Below are 26,351 nucleotides of genomic sequence, written 5' to 3'. Positions count from 1 at the left end.
ACAAAGAGAAGGTGGTCTATACGGTGTTCAGAGAGATGGAAGCCAATACGTGGCTTCCATACGTATGGAAACCGAAACGTCTTGTCTTTTAGTAAGTTTGAATAGTTCGGTGAACGTCTTCTTTTGTCTCGTAGACATGGCCGACGCGGATCAAAGTGTAATATATGTTCTTATCAGCTTAATATCTGATGCTGGTTGTATTTGGACCAAAGATATTAAACTTATTTTTGCGAATTGGCGGAGTGCTTGAAACCAGTTGGTATTGCACTATCCGGTATTGCACCATCTTCGGTATTGGCCCACAGTTTTTGGTATACAGACATCGAACCGCTGGAAACTGGCCATATACAGCTTCGCGTAAGATGCGCATACAGTCACTTGTGTTTGTGAGTTGTCGTGAACGTACTATGATGAAACCTAAAGTAACAATATTGGCGAAGGGAAACACTAGTTAGAGTTTCATGCACATTTTACTTCTCAGCCTATGTCGCCGGCCAATTTCGTGCGCTGCTTTGGTCGTCGTGATGTCTCTCTAGCGTACATATCGCTTTCGTATTAATGTTTTCGATTACATCGTGCTTTGCGGCTCTTGGTTTGCAGTTATTGATGTTTAAGGTTTAGATGCCAGGGGCCATGTCAAGCTTTAGTAGGTATCTCAGGAACCGGATCAAAAAACAAGATCATCGACGCGTCGCAAATGCTGGGAGTTTATATATAGGCTAGTAGATTGCATGTTCTATCCGGCGAAAAATAGAGCGACATGATTGACTCTAAGCACGGCAGCAGGGAACGTCTACGTGAGAAGGGACATAAACGAACGGAAATCGAACGGCAGCTGCCTCGCCGCCTTCTGCTAACGCAAAAAAAAAAAAGGGGGGACAAGCACAACGGGCAAACGTATAGAAAAGCGTACGTATGATGCTTCGACGAAAATGTCTCGTCGAATATGCGCTTTCTTCTTTTCTTTGCCGGGTGACATGACGCGAAAACAGTCCTGCCGTTTCTAGCACTGCGTGAGAAAGAAAAAAGTCAGAAAGGAGAAAGACAGGGTCGTTCACAGGAATGGTGGATATAGGTTGCTACCCTACAATGGTAGGCAGTGGGGATAGAAAGATAAGAAAGTAGATGAGAAAAACAGGAAGCACAGACACGCGGTCACCGCACGCTATCACAGCAGCACAGGATCGCGTTCACCGCAATGAACGCCAATTCCGGCCACAGCCGTTTGCACAAGCATGTTGTTCTTAAACACTGCAGCAACACCTTCATCGCCCTCTGCTACGATGGCCTATGAAGACGGATTAAATGACTGAGGATTAACCTTAGGAGCAACAATTCGTAATTGAATTAAGTCTTGGTTTGGATTAGATTTGGCTTTCATGAGGTGTTTAACGTTGTAAGGGCACCGTATTGCTGATAACTACATGTGATCCGCTCTCACCACGCAATTGGGCTTATACGAGTGTGTTAGAAATAAGCTTCCAATGAACGACCGGCGCTGTAAAATGCTACATTTTGATGCGAAAGCGTCAAATAGCCTACTGAGCGAAAAAAAAAAAACCGGCGTCTGCAGTGTAGTATGCAGGGCGAAACGACCTCTAAATTCCCGTTGGCTGCGACGCCACGTCAGGAGCGCACCTCGACAGAGCAGAGTAGGCGAAAGTGAACACCTACTGGGCCCCGACAGTGCGCCAGGTGTTGCTTGACGGGAGAGGACATCGCCGCGACGCCACGTCACCTTCTCTCTTCGGAATCCAGCTCGTGTTCCATACCTCTCTCTCACTCCCACTGGGCTGATCTGCTCCGTGCGCTTGCCGGCCTTGGTGGCCGCTGCTGTTTCCTCAGTCTTTCGTCGCGCAGGACGTCGGTGGCATGCGGCGCTGGCATCGCAGGCTGCTGCTGCTTGCTGTTTCGGGCAGCACGTACCGCTATGGTACATTACTCGCGGCGCAAAACTCGAAGGACCGCTCAGCAGCGTTCAAGAGGAGAATAATGCTTTCGCGTTTACAACTCATAAAAAGTGCTTAGGCGTCCTCTGATGCTTTTTCTATTTATTTGCTGCTTTCTTGCATTTGCTGAGGCGGGCCGCTATTTATAATAGGCAGACGAATCGCTAGCTAAGTTAAACACGTTCATGTGTGCAAGGGAGAACGTGCAAACGTGCTCAAGAGGGCGCCTGCGTTAACCTATCGTACGTTTACGCTGCGCAAAATTAACACGTATACGATTGCGGGTAATACGGGCAGTGATAGTGGCTGCCTATATCTGCCTATATAACAAGCACTTACTGACGTTCTAGTGAACGTAGCACTGCTAAGTTTTCGAACTGGGATCGTCGTCAAGTTACGTTAAACCATCCGAAGGACAGGGTCCGGCACGGGATTGGTAAGGTCTTGCGTCAAATAAATCTAGCGCTAACTTGCCATGTGGACAGCAGCAGAATATGCACTGGTGTCGGAAGGAGCCAGTACGCCTTACTCCTTGCAACGCATTAACGAAAAGACGCCATCTGAGCGCCCACACTGCAGCACAATGAAAGCTTCTGTTGAGAACTGTCTCGTTGAGTGCCCGCAACGGGACAAGCAGCGAGAAATCTTTCGCAGTCGTCTGAACACTTTGAATAGGCACCCATTTCTTGTGCAGAGAGTGCTTGGACGCCGGTCGTGCTCCAACAAACAGCGATCGACTCTCAGGGGTCTACGAAATTTTCTCGTGGACACTGAATTGATCTATTTCCTTGGGAACGACTTTCAATGTGCATTTTTAGTTTTCTCTGTGTTCACATTACCTGTACGTGCTTGTGTTATTCTTTCATACTAATGAACTTTCTTTCTTCTTTACTTTGTTCGTGATCTACGGACTTGCGCTGTCGGTGTTTTGCCATACTGTGATAAACTTATACAGGGCTTTGTATTTGTGTTATATATTTTGGTGTTGATGTTCGTGTTTCTATTTTCCGTACGTATGATGATTTTGGCATAGCCGTCCGCACTGGTGCTCAAACTTCCTTTTTGTGTACACTTAATAAAAAAAAGACTCTGAAAACTATTTTCAGACACTGAACTAACTCTTTTTCAGACACGTAAAACTCTTTTCAGACACGTAACTCTTTTCAGACACTGAAAAGAGTTACGTTTGGCTATGGAACGTCAAAAACCGCTTTTTTCGTAGTGTATACGTACTGCGTTCGTAACCGTCGTTATCCATCCATACCACAGGGGCACCATTCGAATGAGCTACTTTTCCTCTTTCTATTCCCCTTTCCCCCACCCCCAGTGTAGACTAGCAAACCGGGTGCTTTTCTGGTTGACTTCCCTGCCTTTTCTGTCCTTGCTTTTTCTCTCTTACTTTTATTTTGCTTTATTCTTTATTTAGGTGCAGGAAAAAGGCGCCGGCAACACCACCTGCGTAATGTGACACTGTCCTTTCTTAGGCTGTCAACGGTATATTCTGCGTGCTATGGTATCAACCTATGTCATTTCAATTGCTCGCGCACGGCTGGACAATGCTTGTTCTTTTCGATGTGAAGTCGCCCTGGCCATAGCCCTCGCACTCTCCCAAACAGAGGTTGAAGTCACAGTGACTTACTCGCGACAGGCGTGCCACAACTTTGCTAGCGGCAGAGTTCATACCACTACGCTCCAGATCATCAATCAAAAGCCGCCAATGAGATCCGTGATGATCATCTGGGCGCCAGCTCATCACGGCATTCCTGGCAACGAGGTCGCCAACCACGTGGCTCAAGATTTGACCCACCGAGCCGACGCCGAAGAATCTGAACCCGAGCGCATGCACCCTATAGTCTCGAACCAAGACATCGCACAGCACTACAAGCTAACCCGCAGGACATATGCGCCCCCACACAAGACACTACCTAGAGAGCAGGAGCGATTCCTCCGAGCTTTACAGGTTAACACATTCCCCCACCCAACCAGAAATCACCTCATAACCCTTACATATTTATCTCCGCAATGCCGCTTCTGCACAGAGCCCGGGTCCCCCAGGAACATAGTATGCGATTGCAGAGCGGCATCATTAAATCCTCCGAACACACCAACGAGCTTTGGGAGAGAGCTTTGGCCAGCTCCGACCGCGAAGATCAGCAACGGCTGATTGCGAGGGCCCAGGACGCGGCCTGAACTCAAGGCATTCTGGAATGAGGACTCCTCTCCAAAGCTGCATTTACCTAACAAAATTGTTTATTCTCTCTCGCCCAGGGTCATAATTATGAAAAAAAAAGAATCAAAGGGACACTGTATACTTGCATGGGCAAAATTTTATTGCATGATTCTAATTAATATCAAGCCAATTTGAGACATTTTTGACAGGGTTCACGCCCGCTTGTTTCCAAATACAGTTGATATGAAGGTAATTTCTGAGGGCCAGCAAAAATGAATATTCGCGAAAAGAAACAGTTCACAAAGTGTTTTCCTGGGCAAAACTCCCGAAGAGCGTCAGGTTTTTTGTGGCATTACACACGTAGTAGCGCTTGAGCGGGCGTGCGAAACGTGGTCAGAATATCCGAATAAAGACCCGAGCTTTCTAATTCCAGCAGTGTTGCTTTGGAAACCTTAACATGCGCATTGCTGTAGGCAGTTATACATATTTCACGTGGTTCTAAACGGAATCACTGTGTCTGAAAGAGTTAGACGATAGACCGTTCTCAGAAAGGAAGAAAAAAAGAAAAGGTTCTATAGGACCTTGAGTCAAAGTACTCTTCCATGCACAGGGCCACTAAAGCGCGCCAGTATAGTGTATTTCTCGAAGACGACCATGCGTCATCATTGGGCTGTTTCGATGGAAGAGCGTTGAAGACGACCAGACGATACGAGCACCTGCGATTACGCGAGCGAACTTTCTTCTGCGAATGCACCAAGGCACACACGCTTATATTTTTACTTCTTATCCTTATTCTCCTTCATCGAGTCTGGGCTAGCCAACCTGGTGCTACAACGGCGACCTCCCTTCCTTTCCACCTTCTCTCTTTCACACCGACAAAATCTGAATAAGGATAAATTAAGAGAAAGCTAAATAAAATACAGGTTACTCTGTTAATGCGTTTCACTCCCCAGGAAATCTTTATGTGCTCCTAACATTGCATAAACGCGGTAATTGGTGCGTTTTCGGTGCGACCGCTATTTCTTGGCCATGTTGTACTTTGGTATGGTTAGTTACACACCATGAACGCCAAGGCGTGTACAGTGCATGGTACTATACGCGTGAGTTTATAAACACTAAGCACACTTAGGTAAGTGACGTGTTCCCCTTCTCGTCGAGCGCATCCGGAAAAATAAAAATAAAGATAGCCGTTCTTTGGGCCACCGAAGTGCGATCGCTTACCATAATGTTTTGCTTCCATCAGAATGCTGCGTATTTATTTGCTTCGCCGGCTTTAGAGTGTTGCGTAACGGACGAAAATATGCTTACGGAATGAAGAACGATGTGGGAAAGTGGCGTGACTGAAGCCATAGGAACTGACACGCAATGTTGTGACTGTCTTCTATAAGTGCGCTACGTTTCCCTTTTAGAGACGCCACAAAAGTGGAATGGACTGGTTCCATTAAAGCATTTCAGCAGCTGCATACATACAAGTTGGGAATGCGGCACAATGTTACAAAAACGAGCAAGCCTCTGCAGTGAAGTGCAGTGAAGCCTCTGCGATGAAGTGTTTGGAAGCAGAGCACGTGACAAAGTCTTGAGTTGGTCAATCAGTGCATGATTTAATTAGCGAAACCATCTGGATGGGAATTGCTTTGGTCTCCTCGAGTGCAGCATTGGAAGAAATGAATTAGGCATTCCAAGTGCGTGATTAAATTGTACAATTATATTTGCTCCTTTCGAACGGGCAGGTTATATATATTTATATAGGTACTAGCCCTCCGCGATTGGTCAAAAAATGTTCCGGACCATCTCCACTTCGTTTTTCTGCCACGCGACACCACGAAAACCGCGAAAACTATTCATCCCAGACGACGTATTCGTACTTACTATCCATGATTAGGCCGAACAAAAGAAAAATAATGATTTCTGATTCCGCGCCTTTTTCGCCATTAGACCTACGCTGTTGGTCAAAATTTATTGGGCGTCACCCACTTCGCCTGTTTGTCACGCGACGTCACAAATCCGCGATAACTCAACACGTCAGAGTCACGTGCGCGCACTAAAGGTGCATTAATATGCCGAACAAAACCGAATTTATTTGTGAATAGCCAGACTGCCCGGTTCCGAAAGGAATAAAAAATGCTGTAGGCGTGCTCTGTTCTCTAGATCGCGCAGTTCTGTGGGTATTTAAGTAAGTAGTTCTTCAAAAATAAAACCAGTTGTTAGAAAGCTCTTGTCCTTGTGTTGCCCCTATTCTTTGTCCCTGTTTGTTTGCGCACAAAAAGTATAAATATGAATAAAAGATGATTGCGTTGCTCGCCGATTGCTCTGGCACTGGCTACTCGAAGCTGCCGGGGAGAGTGTATTTCTATGCGTATAATAAAAAAATTTGGGTGGCTGCATCACGTTGTTGAACCATTTCGGCACTTGTAAGGCATGGCCCTACTCTTTGTTCTTTGTTGAGAATCCGCTTTAGCGGCATGTTTAGGCGTCCGTTGCACGCTGCCTTGTCGCACGCCGCTTCACCACCGAAAGCGAAAGAAAAAAAGGAGAAGTGAACCAATCGCAGACACCGGTACCGCCCTCTTCTTCCGGTTGTCTTCTTTCACTGGGCTAGCACGTATCTGCGGAAACTCTCTCCACTCCTGCGCGCCCCTCACCAGTTGTCAGTCAATTCCACGTGAAAAACTTGTCAAAGCAGTCAGTACGAGCTTTGAAAGCAAACAAAAGTGACCCTCATGCACGGGGAGGTCATTGGATTGGGCTGCTCAAACAACTCTGCGCGTCCCCGCCCGGTGCTTTCGTTGGTCATTACGTAAATTTGACCTCAGGAATGAAATCAGAATGAAATAGTTTTACGCTATAGGGGCTCCCAGGGCACTTACCTGAAACCGACTAAAACGGGTCATCGAGTCTGCGTGTGGCGTTAAACATTTGCACGTTGGTCTCTCGTGTAAGCGCATGCAAGGCGGACTGAGCGATCGTCGGGTCGATGAGTCAGCCGGATTGCAGAGAATTATAGGAACAGGGGCCTGAAATGGAGACGAGCTGTTTGTCCTTTTTTGCAACTAAGTTATCTGGACTATTCATCCTCAGAGAAACTAGTTATTTGGGGATGAACTGTTGGCCCCTTGGGACTAACTGGAAGATTGTGAACATTTTGTCGTCCCGATGTTACTCCTATGAAAAGTAAACTTGATCCTTTTCCCGATACTTGGTCGAAATTGGTATTTAAAGCGACAGTGCCTGCGTTCGTTTCAAAAGGTATAATGTATAAACGCCATTGCATTACGTTTTGTTCCAATTTCAGAAGACGAATGATTCGAGTATCTCAATCGATGGCACGCAGATAAAGAAGAACGATTCTGGGGGCCAAATGGTGTCTGTTATGTAGCGTCCTCTGGTTTAGGGTGTTGTATGGACACTCATTTGCGGAAATTGCGAACTGAAGCATCGTGATACCGGAGTGAAACCCAGGCAACTGCTGCTTAAGGACCCGCAGTTACCTAGGACTTCCATCATTCATAAAACAAAGGTCGTGATCTGAGGTGAATGACACCATATCCGTGCCTCTGAAATTGATAGTCGAGCTTCCTCCTGCAGAGTAAGTGATGCGCGTGGAAATCGCGCGTTGTAATCCAGGGACGACTAGACTGTAAATATATGTCTTGCAGTCTATCACGTTCACATTGTCCTGACGGGGATATGCAGGCACCAGTGAACGCGAATGACACTTGCTTCTTTCTTACAAGTAGACACACATTTTGATTGTCGTCATGGTGTCGTTCTGCGTGGTGGGCATACGTTAAAGTCCTTGCGGACGTAAACGATCACATTGCAGCGCTCCTTGCTCGTCGATGAAAGAAATGGTTTGTACCCCGACAGCTTGAAAGGAATCAGTACTTTGGGTTCGCAAAACAACAGTTATGGGAATTCGATTTGTGAAAATATATTAACGGAAGCATGAGATGCGGGACCTCGGGCCTTTGGCGTTTCACTGTAAAATCGAAGCACGCCTTATCTCAGTGTGAAGTGACAGTATTGGACGAGCCATGGTGCCTAGCCAAGGCTTGCAAGTGCTCAATTTAGAGCATCCAGTAATCTGTAGCAGAGCTAACTGTGTTTTCGGCTCTCCGAGGAACACACGAACGGCTTGCCACTGAGATTTGGGCCGGCGAGAAACGAGCTCACCTAAGCTGTCGCGACTACAGGGGTCGCGTAAACAAAGACAGTTGTAGGAGGCGCATAACCAAGATCCCACTTTGGTGGAAGGAATGTGTTGGCAAGGAAGGCGCGTGCGAAGTAACGAACGTGCTAGAAAGCGATGTGGAGAGACGAAGCAAAGCAAAGGCTTCACGTGCATGACGTCAGCATCCTTTTCAAAGACGAATGTAAATACGCTGTAGAATGTTTGAGTCCGTTCTTCCGCTTGGGGGCTTTCACCGTGATGCGCACAGTTCATAACCAGCAAGAATGTTTTAACCTTTAGAAATCAAAAGCTCGTCTTTGTGAATTGCGGTTCGCTAAATTTTTTTTCAACCTCGCTCTTCTCAGCTCACTGTTCATATGACTTGCTTACTTAAAGAAACAACGCATACTGCGAGAGTCACAAGTTTCAAGACCTTTATTACGTTTGTTTTTTACCCTGTCTAATTTTGGCTTTTGGTTCCTTTGTTTGCTGCTCTGTGTTTATTTACTTTTTTTTGCCTGCGATGTATTTTATTGTTTGATTTCGCTACTGCTGTTTTTTTGTTTTGTTTTTTCGTTGCTTTGCCTGCGATGCATCTTATTGTTTGTTTTCGCTACTGCTGCTTGTTGCTTTAATTAATTTTTCTACACTCACTGCCATAGGAGGTCCCAATGCAGTCTCTGACTATGGGACCGCCATCTGTATACGCAAATATTGTAATTCATTTATGCCGCTTCCAAAATACGGGATACGATCCAAAGAGTGGACTGGCCTAAATTTCAGTCTATTATGGAAGAACACTGCGACGCCACTCCATCTTTCGACTTGGAAGAGGCAATCAAGAGCGTGGTGCAAGACACTATGCGTACTCTAACATGCTCCTCGAAACTTAGTGATTTTGATGTGAAACTAGAACGACTTCGAGCAATCCGACGACGTGATGAACGAAGATACCGACGTACGAAAACAACGGATGATCTACGGACCGCCAGGCGCACGCAAAAGAAGATACAGCGCCGGTTAGACAAGCTCGAATCGCAACGTTGGGCTGCCTTCTGTGAGTCGCTAGATCCACGCAAGCCTTTATCGCAACTCTGGAGAACGGTGCGCGGACTGCGGACACTTCCCGTACAGCGATTCCCATTCAAGGCACTTGCCCTCTCTCAAAAGAGATCGGAGCTTGACGTGGCAGAGGATTTCTGCGCCAGATTATCCGGCCAACTCACAGCTACCAACATTCCATCGCCTTCGATCAGCTGTCCGCCACCACGTGATCATCGGTTGGATCTACCATTCTCGATCCACGAACTTAAGGCAGCATTAGCTTTGTGTAGCCGCACATCAGCGCCAGGACCTGACGGAATTTCCTACCGAGCTCTGTGTCACCTGGGGGAGCGAGCGAGAGGGGTTCTTCTTGAGGTGTACAATGAATCTTGGAGAAATGGCACGCTACCAACAACCTGGAAGACAAGTCGCCTTGTTCCACTGCTGAAGCCTGGCAAGTCGCCGTTGGAGCTCTCATCATATCGCCCGATCGCTTTGGCGAGCTGTGTGGGCAAAGTAATGGAGAGGATGGTCCTAGGACGCCTGGAGTGGTACTTGGAGTACCACAACACCTACCCAGATGCCATGGCGGGCTTCCGACGCGGTCGATCATCGATCGATAACGTCGTCGACCTGGTGACCTACATTCAACATGAGAAACACCGTAAGCGTCTCTGCGCATCCTTATTCCTCGACGTTAAAGGGGCGTATGACAACGTTACGCATGAAGCCATCCTCTCTGCTCTCGCAGAGGTAGGAGTGGGTGGTCGGATGTTTCAATGGATACGGAGCTATCTATCCATGCGATCCTTCTTTGTAAGCACCGAGGAAGGCCATACTTCCCTACATTATAGCTACCGCGGCGTCCCCCAGGGTGGTGTTCTTAGCCCCGTGTTATTTAATCTAACACTAACTGCTCTACTTGAGCACGTGCCAACCACAGTCAGGCTATCAATGTACGCAGAAGACATCTGCATATTGACATCTGCAGTAACACGCCTACAGCTGCGAGCGAGAATTCAGAAAGCCGCGACACAAACTGCTATCTACCTCCGTAATCGAGGCCTGGAAATTTCCTCCGAGAAATGCGCACTAGTGCCATTTACGCGCAAACCCATGGCAAACTACAGTGTAACGATAAATGGCCAAATAATACGACGGGTCCGAACGTACAAGTTTCTAGGTGTCATAATCGACAGGGACTTGTCATGGAGCCCACACATATCTTACGTGAAAAAACGGTTGACAGGCATCTGCCACCTGTTCAAGTTTTTCGCTGGCAAGACCTGGGGAATGTCGCCTAGTGCCATGTTACAACTGTACAGGGTGCTTTTTCTGGGATTTCTGCGATACAGCTTGCCAGCAATAAACAACACAGGCAAAACGAATCTACGCACAATACAAAGTCTTCAGGGTCAAGTGCTCCGGATCTGTCTAGGCCTGCCTCAGAGTGCTTCAACAGTGGCTACGATAGCAATCGCTAGAGACCACCTTGTCAAGACCCACATTGAAATTGAAGTACTCAGGACCCATATAAGGCATCTAGCCAGGACTCCTCGTCACCATTTAGCCTCTCTACCAGCGGACAGGCCACACACATCTTTCAGCCAAACGATAACTCCATATGATGAATCATTGCCAGCTTGTTTCACTCCGGCTGCGAGACCTTCGATCCCTCCATGGTGCCTCGCTCAGCCAAAAATCAACCTCGCAATACCTGGCATCTCGAAAAAAGCTGATCTGTCATCACCAGCCCTTAGACAGCTCACGCTACTATATTTGTACGAGAACTACCGTGACTCTACGCATATTTACACTGATGGATCTGTCCTTCCAAGCAGCTCCGCGGCGGCAATCGTCATACCAGCGAAAGCTACAACAATCAAGTTTAAGACGACCCACGCGACAACATCGACGGCAGCAGAGCTCGCAGCGCTCTTTACTGCTCTTCATCACATTGGTGATGAACCGCCACACAAATGGACAATATTCTGCGATTCGAAGGTGGCACTGCAGTCTCTACTGTCACCTTTACGACGCGGACCGCACGAACAACTAATATTCCATATTACAGAGACATTACACCATATAAGTGATGCAGGCCACGAAATAACCTTTCAGTGGCTTCCAAGTCACTGCGGCATTATCGGCAATGAACGGGCGGATCACGCTGCCCGCTCAGCCCATACTGAGGAGCACCACGTCCCAATTCCTCTTTCTAGAACTGACGCGGCACGGAAGCTCCGCCTACTTGCTCGGCAGTGCACCGCGTCGCAATGGAATGAGCCCATTTAAGAAATCCGCGACTGTACTCACTTGATCCAACATTAAGTCTTCGAGCGCCATCACAGCTTCGCCGTAGAGACGCCACACTTTTATATCGACTTTGGTTGGGCGTTGCCTTTACTAAAGCCTATGCCTTCCGCATAGGGATGACCGACACCCCAACCTGTGACCACTGCGGCCATGAAGAATCAATTGGCCATATTTTGTGCGCCTGCCCGCAGTGCAGTCCACAGAGGGCATGCCTTAGCCACGAACTTGACCAACTGGACGACCAACCGCTATCCGAAAAAAGAATTCTGCAACATCGAAAGGACCTACCGTCACAGAAGAAGGCCGTGCAAGCGCTTTTGCGCTTCTTGCGATCTACCGGCCTGTGTGAACGACTTTAACTGGAACACCTTTTGTGCGTGTGTCTCCATGTGTGCGCGTGCGTTTTTTTTTTTTGCGTTTTCCTCTCTGTCATCTTTCTAACCCCTATCCCCCATCCCCAGTGTAGGGTAGCAAACCGGAGACTCATATCTGGTTAACCTCCCTGCCTTTCCTCTTCATTCTCTCTCTCTCTCTCTCATTTATGCCTAAAAAAACCACTTCTGACTCTGACCGATAGGTGCACAACTGCAAGTGAGATTTGAGATTGCACGAGGAGGCGAGATGGCAGTGCTACGAGGTTTCGCCATTTCCGGCTGGGTGCTTTAAGGCAGCGCGTCATTCGCTTTTTGTTGATTATCTCTGCAAGTCGGGCCCGAAATAAATATATGTCTGCGTTCTCGCCAATGAACTTCCACATACGGAACGTCGGCATCGATGACGAGTGCGTTACCCGCCGTGGTTGCTCAGTGGCTATGGTGTTGGGCTGCTGAGCACGAGGTCGCGGGATCGAATCCCGGCCATGGCGGCCGCATTTCGATGGGGGCGAAATGCGAAAACACCCGTGTACTTAGATTTAGGTGCACGTTAAAGATCCCCAGGTGGTCGAAATTTCCGGAGTCCTCCACTACGGCGTGCCTCATAATCAGAAAGTGGTTTTGGCACGTAAAACGCCATAATTTATTTATATATGACGAGTGCGTTTTTCACCGCGCTAGCATTCGTTAGATACGAGATCTACATATATTTTTAATAAATAAATAAATAAACATGTCATTGTCATAGAACCGGTGCGGCCCGTTGACTGCTAACCGTCGTCACCGGAGCCAGCCTACGCGTGCGCTCTTGCTTCAAACTCGCATGGCTTGTTGCTTATGTCTAATTTCGGCATGCCCTGTTTACGCTAAGTTTCCTTCGTCAAATGTTCCATAAGCGTCGAGGACGCCCTAGGTTAACCTCTTTGTTCTTATCCTCTCTACAGTGAAAGCGAACTGTCTCTCTGCTCTAGCCCTGCAGACTCATCATCGATCAACAATTCTGTATTCCCTCTTTTCCCATTAGCTATTCCATTGCAACAGGATAATACTTCGGTGTTTCCGAACAACCTCATTACCATTTCGCCCCCCCCCCCCTCTTTTTCTAGATTTACTACGTGAAAGACAAACAAAAGAAAAGAACGAGAACCGTTGCGAAAATCGGCCCTTTGGGTCACCAGAATGCACGCTTTCGCTTCGACCCGGCGATTAAGGAAAGGCTACCACTGCGCTCTTCATGAGAGCTGCCGTCCAGATACATAGGTTGAGATGCGACCTGAGGAGTTTATGCGTCTATGGAAAGCATAGTGGTTGGGCACTTGCTCAATAGCTAGGAGATCGACCTCGTCTGGTGGTTACGAGAGAAAGTGGCGCAAGCGGTTGAGCGGAACGCTTTCAGTCCAATGTAATGTAATACCGATAAACGCGTGTCGTGTCGCTACTCCATTGTCTTTCTTTTTCTTCTCGATGCACATCGGAACACAACCATGAACTTCCTCGCTTTGTTTCCACGTGAATGCATTGGCTCGCTGCCCCATTGCTTACGCAACAACGACCTACACTTGCTCACCTCTACGCTGTCCTCCAGAGACAAAGAACCCTGCAATATAGGAGTGCTTGCGACTACTGCCAAGCCCGATTATAACAAAACCGGGTAGAGGTAACTGTGCCCTGCATTGAGCACGCGATATTTTTTACGTTATCCGTGCAAAATAAATTGTAAATCGCTTAAAATGAACCGGGCATTAGACATATCGTACTCTGAGTGCGCCTGCAATCTGCGCAATAAGGTCGCCCACAACGACTTTCTTTCCTTTTTTTTTCTGTGCGTGCAGGCTTTCCAAACATGCTTTTCTTTTTTTTTTTCATGCAGCTGAGCATGCTTGCGCGTAACCGGGTACGGTACAATAAGATGCACAACGTGACAGATAGCTTATCGATACGGCGCATAGTATCTGATTGCTTTGTTCTTTACAAATGCAGCTGCGAGAATCTGGTTGCCTTTGGGTATTTCAGAGGTGGCGCAGCTTTGTTCTTTCTACCGGCGACTGGACCCACTATAAAAGTTCCTAATACCCTGTTTCGAATCTATTAGATTTCTTTATATGCCGAACTGTCTTTAGGGCATGAAACCATTCCTTTATATCTGCGTTTGGCTGTATACGTGGGCGAGCACTTATTGCGGGTGTGTGCTTATCCGCTCTTTCTTCCGTCACATCAGTCTTTCCCCTTTACCGCTTCCCCGCGTGTAAGGCAGCCAATCGGGTCCAACCTTGGTTAATCTGTCCGCCATCCCTTGTCTCTCTCGTTCTCTCCATGACTTCTACCGAAATTTTGAAAAGAAAGCAAAAAAAGAAATGGGCAGAAAATGTTAATGTAGCATATTTCGGTGAAACAGGAAACCCAAATAGCGATCCAAGAGCCAAACGAAACCAAGAGACGCAAATTAAGCGAGAAGCACAGCGTGTAGGGAAGCATAATGGGCAGGCGCTGCCGCGTGGACTGCCGGTGCTCGGCGGCCGGGCGACGATATTCGGCCGGTCGATGCGTGCCGTTGGCTGCATAATGAGTGGCACTTCGACGGGGGTCCGTCCCCGAGTTGAGTGCCCCGGTGCGGAGCTCGGCCACTTGGTCATGCCGCACGCGTCGCTGCCGCCGCTGTCGCGTTTTCCCCGTCTCCCAATCTCGCCCCTTCGCAGCTCCCTCTCGCCTTCTGCTCTCGCATATACTGTGCGTAGTCAACGCGATGGCACCGCGCTGATGCCTGCTGCGGCACCTGCTTAACGGACGGTGTGCGCACTACTCGCTTCGCACCCATTACTCTTGCATCGTTGCAGTGCTGGCGGAGGAGCCTCCGTCACCTTCTCTGCTTTCTGCCTGCCGGATTCGCGCGGCAAAGGACGAACGGCCGTTTGGTGCTTGCAGCCGTATCAAGGTGTCCAGAGTATGCATCCCGCACCTGACCGGAGAATTATCTCCGGAAATGTTGCGTCGTTGAGCGAGCAAGATAGCGAAGTTTCCTTGCTGCACATTGTCATTGCTGCACATGAAGTCCGGCATTGACACGGACTTCATGTCACGCGCTGGGGAATTACGACCGCTTAGCCGTATGCGAGACAGCGACCACCGAGACCATGATGTCTGGAGGCGTAGACAAACTTGTTTCCGAAGTCGGCGACAGAGTGCAAGTTTAGGCTCTGCTCAGTTGGCACGGTGCCTCTCTGAGATGCTGCTAAGGCGATATTTCGGTCCATTCCAAGATTGCCGACGTCTCCGTTCCACCACCTATGATGTTTTCTCACTCTTCTCATAGGGGCCGTTCACGCGCGACTTTCTATGTCGTCTTCTTCGACAACAGATTCGTCGGCGCTCAGAAGTTTAAGCGAAAAAAGCTCGCGCGCCGAGGGCTTGCACCCGTAAAGCATTCTATCCAACAGTTTGCTCTTGTCAGAAATGCCGCGCGTCATGCTGTTGACTACTCCTTCCTTCTTCTTTACTGTTACTTTCTTCAGTAACCTCAATACCCATCGCCGTCGTGCTTCCTCTGCGCTGGCTAGCGTGTTTAGTAGCCCTGGGGCCCTATAACATAAAACTATTCCAATATGTTTTTATACCAATCTCCTGACGTCAAATTTTCGTAACCGCCGACGCAAGCATCGGGCGGTGACCCGCAGGGTTGTCTGAACAGGCCAGTCAAACGCTCTCCTCGGTTTAAGGAGGTCATTTTTGTTTGCTTTAAAAACGAATAACATTACCTATACTGAGCGGCTTGTCTTATCTGACAAGCCGCTCAAGACAAGACAAGAGGCGAGGAGCACGCTCAAGTGGAGAGGGTTTCGATGGGGCCGAGCCAGTGCACTTAAAATCGATAACCGCATGAAGAGGGTGGTACCGGCATCTACGATTGGTCGGCTTTCCCTTACTTAGCTTGAGGTGGCTGGTCGAAAATCGCGGTGGTATGCAACGGAAGGTTAAGAATGCCGCTAAAGCGGATCCTCAGCAAAGACGAGTTGGCATAGCGAGGTCGTAAACGTTCCGAAAGTGCTTGATAACGTTACACGGCCACGCAAAAAAGGTTTATTGTTCGCAAATGAACCAATGCTCTCCGGCAGGTGCGAGTAGCCAGTGCCTGAGCGACCGGTGGCAGCCATCTTTTATTCCTTTCTGAACGGTGTAGCCTGCGGCTACTCAGAAGAAAATTCAGCTTTGTTCGGCATATAAATGCATCTTTAATGCGTACACGTCACTTTGGCGCGGTGATTTTTCGCTGTTTTGCGACGTCGCGTGACAGGTAGGTGAGGGGGGGGGGGGCAGCCAGAAAACTTTTGACCAATAGCCGAGGGCTAATGGCAAAAAGGCGTCGAATCAAAAATACCTGTTTTTCTTTTATTCGGTCCAATCATGCATAATCAGTGTGTATGCGTCATGCTAGATGAGAAGCTATCGCGGTTTTCTTGACGTCGCGTGACAGACAGGCGAAGTGGGGCTGGTTCAAGAAGTTTTTGACCAATTGCGGTGTGCCGATTGCAGAATTGGAATAGAAAAGTTTGGACTAGCTTTACGTTATAGCGTCCCTGGGCTCATGTCTTAATACATTGCTTCAGAGCGCAAAAGAACACTCTCACATGTGGGCAAGCACGCACTCACACACGCACTTTTTCACACAAGTTCGTGAGTAAAAAAAAAAAGAGGGGGGGGGGCGTCATTTGTTGGGGTGCTCGTGTGGGTGTTTTAGAAACTTGGGCTAGTTGTAACTTAGACAAAGACATGTTTTAGCGCATAAGAAAAATAATATAAGTGCAGAGACATAAAGACGGCAGAGAAGATAGAGTGATTCCTTGAAATGCTTACTTTTTACTTCTCGTCTCCTTTTATCACGCATCAGAATTTTGTTCAAAGGACTGGTGTATGCATTTGTTCCCGTGTAACGCTTTTTTTAAACGACCTGTTTTTATACCAACGTGACAAACGTATAACGGCAAAAATAGGCGAATGCAAGGCGGTGAAGGTTTTCAGATATGAACACGATTATCTTGTGGTTTTGAATTTTGATGGGTCTAAGGAGGGAAGCACAGTTTTAACGAGCGTCCTTGAAGTGTTGGAATCATTTGCTCCAAGTCTCATTTTCACACGTGAGTTCCCTGTGCAACGTCGCCTGCTGTTTTTAGATATTTCTTTTGGGGGAAATTCTCCTTGGGATATTCGTTTGGGGAAAACATATGTGCGGGAGGTACTTTCTTCGGTCAAATTAGGGCATTTTACTCTGTGATATAGCCCAATCATAAGTTGTAAACCGTGGTATATTTGCCAATAACTGCATGTGTGCGTCCCTCACGCGGTCGTGTGTGCACCAGCTCGCAGCGAACGTTGCAGAACAAGTTCAGTGGCTAAAAACGGCAGGATTTCCACAAGAAATTGTGGCCTCCGCAGTAGAAAGCCTCGTCAAAGGCAAAAAAGAAAGATGGCCAGTCGTTGTGCCCTACTTGCACAGTTTTAATGCGTTAGCATTATTACGGTACTTAACGCGCTCTCCGGGGGGGGGGGGGTTGTATCTGTAGATATATGCATGTTTCTATATGACCATTTTCCAGCCTACCTGGCTCACTGGGTAGTCCGTGGTCTAATGGGTAGCGCATCGGGCTGCTGTGCTGAGGGAACAGCTTTCGAAACCAGCCATCAGACCAACTTGGGTCACTGAGCATGTGGCAATGTGTACATAAGTGCCGCCCTTCAACGAACATCTTTGGTGCCGGCATGGGTCACTGTAGATGCGGTACAGGGTAGGTACCGCTGTTCGAAGAAACTCCTTGTCGCCGAACTTGGATCACTGGGTATGTGTTACCTCGTCTGTGCTGGTCTTCCATGAACCTCTTTGATGTCAACTTGGGTCAGTGGGTTTGTGCCAGTAGGTGTGTACCGCGCTTCAATGAACGTCTTCGACGCCAGTGCTTAAGCGAGCGTTAGCAGGCTGCGCCAGAAATGCACTTGGTATGTTCCGCTTTTCAATGAACGCCTTCCACGCCTAATGAGCTGCGCCATGAATGCGCTGGCTATGTACCGCTCAAGGAGCCTCTCGCCAACTTGGGACACTGAGTATGCGTCACTGAGTGTGCTGCAAGCGAGGAAATAATTCTCAGCGTTCTCGGGCACTGGAGCCCAATGTAACTCCTCCTGCAGGTCACACACGGACTTCTCGGCAGTGCCACTAGATTCCGCAGTGGGTCCAGAACGAAGCGCAAGAGAGCCGCCCGGTTGCCGCGTGACCCGTTTCTCAGCGTTCGCACGCATCGGCACGCCATGCATTTCGGAGGCCACGTGCAGGCTTCGCGGAGGCGGCGCTAGATGGCGACGAGTGTTCTTTGGAAAGTGCGAAAAAGAAATCCCGTTGCTGTGTATGCCTCATACATAATTTGTTTCGACGGTGGCAATACGTTATGTCGCTACATTTATTCAATGCTAAGCGCATTCGTCGACATCCACCGGGAGATGAGTTCTGCCGCAATATTTTCCCACCGCCTCAAGACTGTGGCCAGTAAAATGTGGCGCTCCTGTGCTGTTTTCAGCACCGAACAAGTTAGCATGTATGTACCGAGCTGTCAATTAGCCACCGGGCAAAAGTGACGCTTGTGCGCAAAAGCACGCTGGACGCTTCATTCCTTGTAATGCGGGGCTGTTTATAATATACACCTGTCGTGTGGAAAGGAATGTGTGAGTCAGACGGGAAGGTGCGTTAATGACAGATTGCGGGAGAACCGTGTGCAGGTGCAGGCTTTGGTGGGATCAGGCTATCTTGCTAGTCATTGCGGAAAATTCCATTGCACTCCCGTACTTAACAACATACGTGTTCTTCGAAAATACAATGAGGTAAATGCAGATTATTACGGGAAGCGTTTTGTAAATAAAATGAGACTTTCAATGATGTGAGCGTTTCTTGTATTGGATTGGTGAGAAAAGAACTCGATTTTCTCCCCCCTCCCCTTTGCTTCTGTGTAGGTGTCACCAAGGTCTCACCACCTTTTTCTGTAACCACGTGACTTACTATCATTCCTTTCAAGGTTAATACAGTTGAAGACCAGTGCTCTACCTTTTCATCCGTCCTTTTGACTCTGTACATATTTTCATTTTTCATTTACGCGCTGGAACATGTTCTTGTCTTGGGGTTGATGTGTGTGAGTGTTAATGTGTGCGAGTGCGCGCGTACATGTGAGAGTGTTCTTTTGCTTTCTGAGGCAACGTATTCATATGAATGATAAATCAGCCCAGCTACAAGCTTTCTGGGCTGTTGCTTCTGCCTAATAGCGATAATAATTTGCAGCTGTGGACATCCTCTGCACTTCAAAGAAAGTTCAATGCCGATTGAGGTCCAGACGTTGCTTAACTGACACCCTCACTTTATTTTATGTTGCTGGCTCAATGTCATTTACATTTCCCTTTCCTCTCCCATTCTCTACTTCTGAAGGAAAATCGCGGAGATGTAGAGACAGAGCGAGGAGCCTGCCTTCTATAAGAATCCGGAAAGGCTGGTCTACTAATGGTATTTGGCCTCTGCTTATCTACCGCAGCAGGCGGGATTTCTCGAGGTATCCTACTGACTTCTGTTTCAGGGACAACGTCCTCGCCAGACATGACTCAACAGAGGACAGCACACATATAGAGTTGGCATATACGTATAGAGAGAGAGAGAGAAAACAAGGATAGGAAAGGCAGGGAGGTCAACCAGAATAGCATCCGGTTTGCTACCCTACACTGGGAGTGGGAGAAAAGGGAATAGAAAGAGGAAGGAAGGGAGAGAGTAAGCACTGAGTACGTGTGGGAGGGACACCATACACAAGGACACTATAAACAGTCTCTTAAGCCGGTGCACTTGAAGTACTGCACTGGTGCACGAATCGCTTTTCGAGCCAGTGATGGTTGTGTCCACGGTTCGAGTATCTTTGACTCGGTGAACGGTCTCGATTCCAGTCGGCGTAATGTTGCCCGCAGGGAGAGGCGTTGGACATCGTAGCGAGGGCAGGCACACAATAGGTGCTCGATAGTCTCCTCGCACCCACAGAAGTCGCACATCGGGCTCTTGGCCATTCCCATACGGTAGGAGTATGCGTTCGTGAACGCACTCCCAGCCACAAGCGACAAAACAAGGCTGTTTCGCCGCGGGAAAGGCTAGATGGTAGTTGTAGTCGTAGCGTGGGGTCCAGTTTACGTAATCTGCAATTGAAGGCAGTTGAAATCCAGAGATCTTGTGACTTCTTGCGTGCAAGTAGGCGAAGTTCTCTGGCAGCGTCCGACCTCGCCAAAGGTGTTGGACGCGTCTTGGTACCTTCCTGGGCACACCGGGCAGCCTTGTCAGCTAGGTTGTTGCCGACCGATGCCACAGTGAGCAGGGATCCATTGAAATATAATGTGGTGTCGTCTTTCAATAGCATGGTGGTGAACTTCCCTGATGTCAGATATCATCTGCTCGAAAGTTCTGTGACGTAATGCAGACTTGCTGCTGTGAAGGGCTGCTTTAGAGTCACAAAATACGACCCACTTCTCTGTTGGCTCTTCGGAGTTGTACATCATAGCGGCGTGGAGAGCTGCAAGTTCTGCCGATGTAGATGTAGTCGTGTGCGACAATTTGAATTTAACTGTAACGTTCTTGGCTGGAACGACGAATGCGGCAGTTGAGCTGGTAGGTGAGGTCGAACCATCGGTATATATATGAATGTGGTCATGATGTGTCTGGTGCAGTAATTGGAGCGTAAGTTGCTTCAGAGCCGGCGCTGGATGATTGGACCTTTTTGTAATTCCAGGAATAGCAAAATTCGCTTGAGGCTGTCGCAGGCGCCACAGGGGAGAGGAAGGTTTCGCCGCCGGTGTAAAAGATGCCAGTATGCACTCTTGATGAGCGCTAATCACTCGTGAAAAGGTCGCTTGAGGTCTCTCGGCTGTAGGGGGTGGCCAAATGATGGTCAGGGATCCTTGACAGATGGCGAATGTGCGCTCTGAGAGAGTCGACAGCTACATGTGTCTGGATTATATGATCTCCCGCGATGGCGCTTGTTGCTGCTGTTGAGGTGCACCGAAGCAGCCCTAAACACGTGCGTAGGGCTTGACCTTGTATGTCTCCAAGGCGCGAAAGTTCGTCTTGCATGCATTTGACAACACTAGTAGGCTGTAACGTAGGAGTCCGAGAAACAAAACCCTGTACAGCTGCAACATAGAATGGACTGGTGTACCCCAGTTTTTCCCGCAGAGAAATTTGAAGACCTGAGCAATGGCGACAAACTTCTTCTTCAGATAGACGCAGTGAGGGCTCCACGAGAGGTTGCGGTCAATGATGACGCCCAGAAAGCGATGCGTCTTAACATAGGATACAGCTTGACCATTGATGGAAACAGGATACAATGACATTTGTTTGTGCGTAAAACCAAGTAATGTGCACTTTTCAGTAGACACACTGAGGCCTTGTTCTCGGAGATAAGACGCCATCATGGTTGCCGCCCGCTGAAGCCTGGCTCTTAGCTGAGGGCGAGTCAACGCAGAGGACCGGATGCTAATGTCGTCGGCGTATATTGAGACATGAACTGTCTGCGGTAGGTAATCCGCTAGTCCTACCAGGACGAGGTTGAGCAAAATAGGGCTCAACACTCCACCCTGCGGCACACCACGACAGATGTAACGGTCTGAAGTTGGGCCGTCTTCGGTCTGTAAGAAAAAACGCCTCTCAGTCAAATAGTCCCGAATCCATTTATATATCCGTCCACCAACTCCAACAGCCTCAAGTGAGTTCAGTATGGCCTCATGGGCGACGTTGTCGTATGCTCCTTTTATATCTAGAAAAAGTGCCGCAGATAGGCGCTTGAGGCTTTTTTTGATTTTGGACACATGTTACGATGTCGATGACGTTGTCGATGGACGTGCGACCTCGACGAAAGTCTGTCATGGCGTCCGGATAGATGTTGAATCGTTCTAGGTACCATTCCAAGCGAGCAAGAATCATTCTTTCCATCACTTTGCCGACGCAGCTCGAAAGCGCAATCGGACGATATGATGAGAGCTCAAGCGGAGATTTTCCAGGTTTCAGAATGGCGAAAATCAAGCGGCTCGATTTCCACTGTTTAGGAACGACGCCGTTCTGCCAAGACTCATTGTAGTAGTTGAGCAGCTCATCACGTGCGTCATGTCCAAGGTGGCATAGGGCAGCATACGTGATGCCATCAGGTCCTGTTGACGAATAACGCCTGCTGGTCGCCAACGCAGCATCGAGCTCTTCGTGTGAAAATAGCACGTTCATTTCTGGTACACGTGCCTCAGGGATGTCATTCAATGCTGCTTCAGTAATGATGGCCACGGACCCAGCAACCCGTGCACAGAACTCTTCAGCCACTTGAAGTTCCGAGCAGAGTTGGTAAAGGGCCAGAGCAGCGAAGGGCTTTCTTTGATGCGGAGAGGAGCGAAGACCCCTAACCGTTCTCCATATGTGCGAGAGCGATTTTCGGGGATCAAGCGACTGACAGAAACTTTTCCATCGCTTATCTTCCAATTTAACCATGCGACCATATACGTATAGCCGTCTGTACAACCACTGCGGATGTGCTGGTTGTCGGCTTTGTTCTCTAGAATCACGCTAAGAAACAACAAATGCTACTATAACTATAACTGAAGCAGCAAATAAATGCTTCAAGTGCATGATTTCTTTAATAAACCCGCATAATTTATTTTTCTGTTTCTGCCATTTTGAAACGAATAGGTATCTTTTGTCTTCCTTGACCTTTCTCGTACTCGAACGGGCACGTTCGCCACCGAACAAGAGTTTGGTGGCGACTGAACATATACATGTTGTGGTCAATGGTGGCACTTTGTCACGTATCACTGCCGCTAAATATCTTCTTGCCTTCTGGTCTGTGCTCAAGAAATGTACTCTGCTGCCATGGGCTATGAGCATTTCAATGCCATATACTTGTAAACCTGTTTATGACTAATTTTACTGCGTGGTCATATGGCCACTCGGTTGCCACCAGCTTCCGCAGTAACCTAGATTGGTCCAGAAGTCAAACGGCATTAATTCATTAATTTTATTTTTTAGTTCTCGAACACCGGTTGTGATGGCCTGAAGGAATGTGTTGGTGTAGGTTCTGAAGATAGTATAATACAACAACCATTCGTATAATCGTCGTCGTCGTCGTTGTCATCGTCATCATAATTACATTCAATTATTCACTCATGTTGTCGATTATCTGCTGATGGCTACATCACGTATGCCAGTGCTCTTACAAGCAGACGTTGTCACACCCTCAACCTAAAGCCTTTCTTTGCGTGCACTAACATGTTCAGACACAGTTATTTCCCGAGAGTTGTCGACTACTGGAACAAGTTACCTGATTCTGTTCGTGAATTGGCACTGTCTGATTTTGTAGAAGCACTAGTGTCATACGATTGCTGTCCCTTTTTTATATATTATGTTCAGCTGCCTTTGTTTCTGTTTCTTGCGTTTGTTGTACTTCACTCCTGCAATAGCCCGGTTTAGGGCTGCAATATTTGAAAATAAATAAATAAATCATCATCATCAGCCTAATTTTATGGATACCTAGATTGCTTCTGTTTCCACGGCATGCATTACCACGCGATGTTACTACCGAACCTTGATTTACCACCGACCCACCGATTTACCCAGACGAAAACTGGGATGCTTTTCTGTGCGTAACAATACTTTTTGAATTTGTTATATATTTCGCTATCGAGGCGCATTTTCCCGTGCAGCGACATTCAGACCACAAATGCACAGGACGCTTTTGCATACGTACCACGGCGATAAGCTTAACCGGTCCACTATAGCTGAAGGTTTAGCAAGTCGACAAGGTTGTGCCACTGTGGAATCGATCAAGCGGGAGTGTGGGGATATGTTCCAAAAGAAGCCATATATACTATCACCGACGAATGACGTACGCACCATTCGCGCGGCAAAGATGATGACACTTGACAGAAGTGGACGCGTGGAGGTCGATCTTTACTGTGAGCGTATTTTGTACATCGGTGCTAACGGCTCATCGCAGTTTACAAACAGACATGTATAATACAGCAACAACAAAAAGAAGAAAGAAAGAAAATAAGACTGCGTTGACACGTATTAGAAGTTCGACGCTTCGCATCTTTCCCTTGTTAGGTTTTGAACATTCGGCCACATGTTTTTAATCATGCGGGCTGAGAAAACTCGAGGCAATTGAGAGTTTCCCCCCTTTTTTTTTCTACCACGAGGAACGTCACGGCAGAGGCAACTGTGTGACTTCACTGTGCAGCTTGTCTACGGCCTGCCGTTGGACCGCGGACCGCAGTTGCAAATGATTCAACAAATACATCGATAACCTTCTCATACCAACAAAATTGCGACACTGTCCCTTTCCCACAATTATTTTCGCAGTACGCTAACATGCTCATACTAAATCGACGTGTGACAGGACCGCCAAATGACTCCAGTCTGTCAGCCGTCTAGCGAATTGCGACAGTCGGAATGAACGTTCCCGATGGATTCGATCGTGTAGACAGATAGACAGGTCACGCCGCAAATCAAACTTGACGGCACAGGAACGCCTCCTGAAGAGCAGCTGGCGACCATCCAGTAAGGTTTACTCGATGTCAAAACAGTGTGCGAAGATCGAAACGCGCTGTAGCCGCCGCGGTGGATTAGCGGATATGGCGTTGCACTGCTAAGCACGTGGTCGTGGGATCGAATCCCAGCCGCGGCGATCGCATCTTGATGGGGGAGAAATGCAAAAACCCCAGTGTAGCGTTCATTGGGTGTACGTTACCTGGTGGTTGAAATTAGGCGGAGGCTACGGTGTGCCTCGTAATCGCATTGTGGTTTTGGCACGTAAAACCCCAGAATTTTTATTTTAAATGCGCTCTGGCCTGAGGAATGCCAAACTGCAATGGATGCGTGCGGTGTTGCCGCAATGACAAAATGCGTTGGGTATAAATTTTTTACGGCATTTTCTTGTTTCTTTTTATCACTTGCCGTCATAGAGTACAGATTTATGTACGGGACTTGTTTATAACAGCTCTCACGGTAATGGTAAGGGGAAAAAAAAAGAAAGCCGCAGTGCAAGGAGGAAAAATAAAGCCCGCATTTTTATACACACGACAATTTGACCGAAAAACACTACCACGTCTGACGGGATACTCGATTGGCTTCTTTTTGCGATAAAAGGCGAAGGATTAGTTTTTTTTCTTGCTCCCTATTCTTGCAGTCAATAATTAATTTGGGTGTGTGTTTTAAGCTGTCGTTTCAATTATTCTCGTGTTAAAACAGGACATGACTGGTAGTGCAATAAAATAAAATATATTTAATCTGCATTTACGAGGTCATATGGGAAATTTTAAAAAGATCATCCTTCATCCATAACTTTGTTTCAATAAAGCGAACATCACTTTAGAACGAAACGACGTAACTTTGGCACATTTATTAACGGTATATCATAAATAATCACTGAAGAGCTTGTGTTAGCAATCACCCAGCCACGTGACACAATAAATGAGCCCACAAACACGATCAAATCGTAATAAACATATTATTGTCAGGATTTGTTTTTTGTGACTGGTTAGTCCGCATCTCCTCTTCAACTCCAGCTGCGGAAGCTGAGCGCCGCCGCGCGCGTCCTATCTTGGAGCGAATTTGCGATGAGTTCGAAGGCTAGCAGACCTGAGATAGCTGATGGCTTCGTGTGCGCCGCGTTCTCGCGCGCCTAGAACGTGTTGAAGCGAGAGGCAGCACGAAGGACAATTCGCTCGACGCTGCTGCCGCGCTTCATCACGCCAGCGTTAGGACAGCGAGTGTGCGCGGTCATGGAATGAGATGTGTTCCCGCTTGCCTGTGCGCGCGCTACAACGTGCTTGTTTATTTAGTTAGTAAGCGAATGCTTACAGCACTTTGTTCAGCTGATAAAACGACTAACCTTGCGTCACATAGCTGTTTAGTAACATGCTATCGCAATCACTGCTTCGCCTGTCGGGTGAAACTGCGACTTTTTCTTTTTTTCTTCCTTTCTTTCTTTCTTTCTTTCTTTCTTTCTTTCTTTTTCTGCTTTCCGGCTTGATTGACATGCTCTGAGAAACTATCCACTCTTCCATCTACCACGGTCACCTCCTTTTATGCCTTCCTGCCAGTGTCCCCTTTCGTGATATTGTACGTTCCTTTACTTCCTTTATTCTTCCATCCTTCAATGCATTTGCTCTTACTTGACGAAGCTTGAACTAGCAGATGCCGCAATTTCGAAATTCAATAAAGGCTTGCCCAACAACAGCAACAACTGGTTGGCCTCACAGATGCAAGACGCGTGGTAGAGAAAAGCGCA

The 26,351-nt window shown here is 47.8% G+C and overlaps 1 protein-coding gene and 1 non-coding gene across 2 annotated transcripts in view; both read left to right on the top strand.

Annotated features, from left to right (window-relative positions):
* LOC142572746 (uncharacterized) overlaps nucleotides 1-26,351 on the top strand; it is a 144,184-nt gene that overhangs the window by 21,221 nt on the left and 96,612 nt on the right. The gene's annotated exons all lie outside the window — the stretch shown is intronic.
* Nucleotides 114-308, top strand: LOC142573408 (U2 spliceosomal RNA). Its single transcript, XR_012826308.1, has one exon. It is a non-coding gene; the product is annotated as a U2 spliceosomal RNA (small nuclear RNA).

Source organism: Dermacentor variabilis, chromosome 2 (genome assembly GCF_050947875.1).
Source record: "Dermacentor variabilis isolate Ectoservices chromosome 2, ASM5094787v1, whole genome shotgun sequence".
NCBI classification, from domain to species: Eukaryota; Metazoa; Arthropoda; class Arachnida; order Ixodida; family Ixodidae; genus Dermacentor; species Dermacentor variabilis.
Note: the sequence above shows the minus strand (reverse complement) of the source record. Positions and strands in the feature narration are given on the sequence as shown.